The sequence below is a fragment of the Patiria miniata genome, unplaced genomic scaffold (assembly GCF_015706575.1).
Source record: "Patiria miniata isolate m_02_andy unplaced genomic scaffold, ASM1570657v1 HiC_scaffold_3, whole genome shotgun sequence".
NCBI classification, from domain to species: Eukaryota; Metazoa; Echinodermata; class Asteroidea; order Valvatida; family Asterinidae; genus Patiria; species Patiria miniata.
In genome coordinates this window covers 4,120,701-4,125,490 of record NW_024037069.1, presented here as the reverse complement: position 1 = coordinate 4,125,490, position 4,790 = coordinate 4,120,701, and the positions used below count along the sequence as shown (strand labels likewise).

The following is a 4,790-nucleotide window of genomic DNA, read 5'->3' as shown; positions in this document are numbered from 1 at the left end:
TGCGAGTGGTCGGTTTGTTGTAGGTCTCGAGACCGGTCTCGGTCTCGGTCTCGAGACCACTTTTTGCTGGTCTCGGTCTCGGTATCGGGAGCTGTGGTCTCGGTCTTGGTCTTGGTCTGGGTCCCCTATGGTCTCGATATTTTGGCCGGTCTCGAGTCGAGACCAGCCAAAAAGTGAGCGGGCGGATTCCGCCTCGGCCCCAGTTTAGGATTAAATAAAGAATCAGTTGAGGGCAAATGTGACTGCAGTGTGATGCTATATATACACAGAAAAAAATACACAAGTTGTGTAAAATTTTACATAATTGCAATGTGCTACACGAACCTGCTAATAAGTAGATAACATTTTACATAACAGGTGATGGGTAAGGTTTATCACAACTGTTTGGTAAAATTTTACTTTGAAAATAGGTATGTAAATTTACCCAATATCATGGTAAAAAACGGTGAAGTAAAACTTTACAAAATCTAACGGTAAAAAACTACATGGTGTCTTTGTTAAATGACTGGACTTTTACTTGTTTATTAGGTTATTTTTTACTGTTTCACCATGTAAAAAACAACAACTTGATTTTCAGGTACTTTAATATTCATGTATTAAAAATTGGTTAAATAAAAAAAAATTCTTAGACGTGAAGTAATCAACACATGAACAAAAAACATTTCTATTATAAAACTGTAATATTATTCTCGAAGTATGACAATTAACAATTTACAATAATCAAAGTCAACCTGTTGGCAATCTTTTCACATTAAATATAATTCAAATATCATTTTTGTCTTTATTTCAGTATCAATTTGCAACAACAACAATAAAACACCGAAACATGTAAAAGTTGGGCAAGATACATGTCTAAAAGTAAAAACAAGTAAACTTAATATGACGAGGAGTTCAAGCAAAAATTCAAAAGGAAAAAAAAAAAGTCAATAAGTTTTAATTTTTTTCCATAAAAAAGTTACACACTTTGAGTTTGGTTTTTGATTGTGGACAATATGCTTAGCAAATCAAGGCAATTACATGATTATTTCTTGATAGTGAGTGATGCTCTCAATACCTTGGTTTTGTGTCACTGCTGAATAGCCTAATTGGGCCTGTCTCTAAAATGGAGAAACTATATCAGAATAATAAAAAGACTGTTAACTTTAATAAAAAAAGGGCTACAAAAACATTGATCAAAAAGACTGATAATTGTATGATAACGTTAGGGAGATGTACATTTTCAAAATGGGCAAGACCCCTTACTTACACACATGTAGTATTAATAATTACTGTACATGTTGGCATATGCTCAGCATTGTCTGAGAGCTTGCGAGAATAAAATCACAAGCTTACACGAACGAACCTCGGAATACAGAGATTAATTAAATGCTACACCTGCGAAGGGCACGTTCCAATATAAACAACATTTAAACACATCAATATAAACAACATTTAAATATACCCAAAAACAGTTTGAAATCCATAAGCCTTAGCTTCAACTTGTCATCTGGCAATGTTAAAAGCAGCGTAAACAGAGAATGTAGAGAAGCTGCATGTAACTGTCTAAGCAGTTAGCTTGTCTGGTAAGGAATCCAGTCTACAATTGTTAAGGTTGCTTTAAATTTGTACTTCACTTATAACTGTTATTTTTCAGGTCTGAAAAAAAAAATTCCAACAAACTACTACAGTTTTACTTAATAAATAGTTTTCATTGTCGTTTGGCACTGAACTTTCTGCTGACCTTTGATGGGTTTACTTCTTGCTTGAGCAGAAGGCCCTAAAATATTGCGCTACTTTTAACATTGCCTTTGATCCCAAAGACCACAGACTTCAGGAACTCCAATGCTCCACAGCACTTGTCCTACAACGACTTGAAGCAAACATCAAACGCCTTCAGAAGATATGGCTGCTATAAGGCCCCCCTCTCTATTATGAACAATACTTGCTGTGGTGAAGTTGTTGTTCAACCAAGAGCCAGAATGTAGACTGTGCTCCTTCACTGGCATAGTATTAATAATCACTGAATGCTCAAAGTTGTCTGAGAGCTTGAGAGAATAAATTCACAAGCTTAAACAGAACTCGGGCAGGACTGAGAATACAGTGATGACTTAAATTCCACACCTGTGAAGGGCACAATACAATATAAACAACATTAAAACACTCATCCAAAAACTTTCTGAAATCCATAACTCTACTTCAACATGTCATTTGGTTAGGGACACATTTTAATACAAACCGCGGAAAACAGGCGGTTTTCATCAATCCACAGCAGTTTTCGGCGGTTTTCAGAGGTGTTCCAAGGAAACCGCTGGTAACCACTGGTTTGCTGCGGTTGGATAATGATGGGCTTCCCAATCTTAAAAGCAGCGCAAACAGGGATTTTAATAAGCAGTTGGCTTCCACTCAACAATTATTAAGGTTGCTATAAATTTGTACATCACTTATAACTGTTAGTTTCAGGTCTGACAAAAAATCTCCAACTAACTTCTACAGCACTGAACTTTCTGCTAACCTTTGATGGGCTTACTTCTTGCTTGAGCAAAAGGCCCTAAAATCCCTAATTGCGCTGCTTTTAACATTGCCTTTGATCCCAAAGACCACAGACTCCACGAACTCCCATGCTCCACAGCACTTGTCTTGGTACTGAAGGTCGCATACAAGGTATGACTTGAAGCAAGCATCTAACGCCTTCAGAAAAGACGGCTGCCGTAAGGCCCTCCTTTCTATTAGGACAAACACTTGCTGTGGTGAAGTTAATGTCCCCCAAGAGCCAGAACAGTGTAGGGCTGAGACCGTGTGTTGCTGTCAATATCTGTGAGATATCGCTCCAAGCTCACGTTTTCCTAAACAAGAACAAAAAATAGAGTTGGATGAAAACAGTTATTTTGAAATATTGTGTATACAAAAATTACAACCAAGGGAAAAGTCAACTTGCATTGCAAGATGCTTACTCGCTAATAGTGTAAGCCATGTGGGCATGACAATTTTACATGTTCAACTATGGCGTACCTTGTCGCCCCCCCCCCCCGTGGCCCCCCCCCCCCCACTGAGATTTTGAGTTTCTAAAAAAATATCATTGATCTACATGACACCCCCCAATGAAATCTTCCAGCCCCCCCCCTACCCCCAGCCCCCCCCCCCCTACCCCCGAAAAATTCCTGGCTACGCGACTGATGTTCAATTACTTTAGACCTCGACAGAGAAATCAACTGAGCGAACCCCGGGGAACGTAGCCTTTGCTAGCAATCATAATTCTGATTAGATAATGGATGTGTTACTTAGTTGAAGTGCGCTGCACGTTTATGCTTCACAATGCCACAATATTACCTCGACGCAAAATTCCATCTTATAATAAATGCCACTCAAGACAAGACAAGGAAAAAGAAAATTCCCCTGTATGGGGGAGCCGAGTGCTTAGAAAGGAGCAAGATGGGCAGGACATCACTATCTTAAGAAAGATCGAGTTCCAGTTGTCCAATATCTTATGCACATTATTTATGACAGAAACTGTGGTAAATTATGAACAGGTGAAGTTCAAAGCAGTACATTTTTAAACCTTGCTGCCAGTCACATTGGGACCCCGGTTTCTGAAGGTCTTAAATATGAAACATGTATGTTCAAGTTCTTAACTTGTTTAACTTAATTGAAGGTGTTCTGCAACTTACACACTCGAAGTCCATGAAGGCTCTTGATGATTCAGTGAAGCTGATCCGACCTCCCTTTCCCTTCCTTCTGCCCGTAAACAGGATAGGCAGAACAAAAATTGCCGAGTTCTTCCTTTGTTCTGGACAAACAAGAATATAACAACACTTAGTACCTAGGATAAACCCTTTGTCACACATTTACAAAGAGTTAGCTTATGCTAGGCAATTTCTCAAAGGGTTGACAAAAGGGAGAACTGCTGCACAAAATTTACAAATTCAAAATTAACATGGGTTTTCAACAAGGCTTACTTTACTCCTCTAACACCAGCGACTGCCATGATGGACATGCCTTGGGACAATATGCCAGCAGATCTTCCGACAGTGTAGCCCATTTGCTGTAAAGGTTGTTGGCAGCATCAGGGTGCAGTATCTCAAAGTCTTGCTCAATCTGTGAAAAGTTATTTGAAATTAGACATTCAGTGTATGGATTAAAAATGCTGTTGATAATTAAGCAACAGAGGTGGAGGGGGGGGGTTACAGTAATGTAAAAATGGGGCAAAAATTACTAAATGGAATGCTAAAGTTCCTAAACTTATTCTCAAAACAGCGGAAATGCAGGAAAAAGCATAGAAAAAAAGAGAAAGCATGCCCCTGCCTTGTTGCATATGAGCAACACAGTATTCCATGTTCCATGAGAACAATGTCTTACCTTGAATGTTGCAGGGACCGACAAAGTTTACCCTACTTTTCTATTTCAGTTTCAGGATAGCCAAGTTTACAACATTATAACATCTTCATACTAACCATTCCAGGATCTAACAGGCGTGGATACTCTGACAGAATGTCATGGAGAGTTTTCTCTGGCCCTTCTTTTATCCACTGCTTCCTGTACTGTGTTGTTTCTCCCATGTAGTACTTCACCTTTGTTGAATCTCTTCGCCAGGTGTTAGCTTTCATCCATTATATTTGCTCAGTTGGTTCTGCAATGTCTGTTTGAACAAAAAATTACAACCAAATACAAATTTGAAGGCCAAAGGTGCAGCCATTACCTTCCATTGTGTTTGCAAATTTTAATTACAGAATTTAAATATGAACAGCTTTTGGAGCATTAACAAAGACGTGAAGTGCAATCCGGGGAAACCTTAGTTTCAGCAACACACTTATTGA

General features: G+C 38.7%; 1 pseudogene; it reads right to left on the bottom strand.

Annotated features, from left to right (window-relative positions):
• Positions 1–2,502: 2,502 nt before the first annotated feature.
• On the bottom strand, positions 2,503–4,580 carry LOC119738265 (annotated as a pseudogene).
• Between the last annotated feature and the right edge of the window lie 210 nt (positions 4,581–4,790).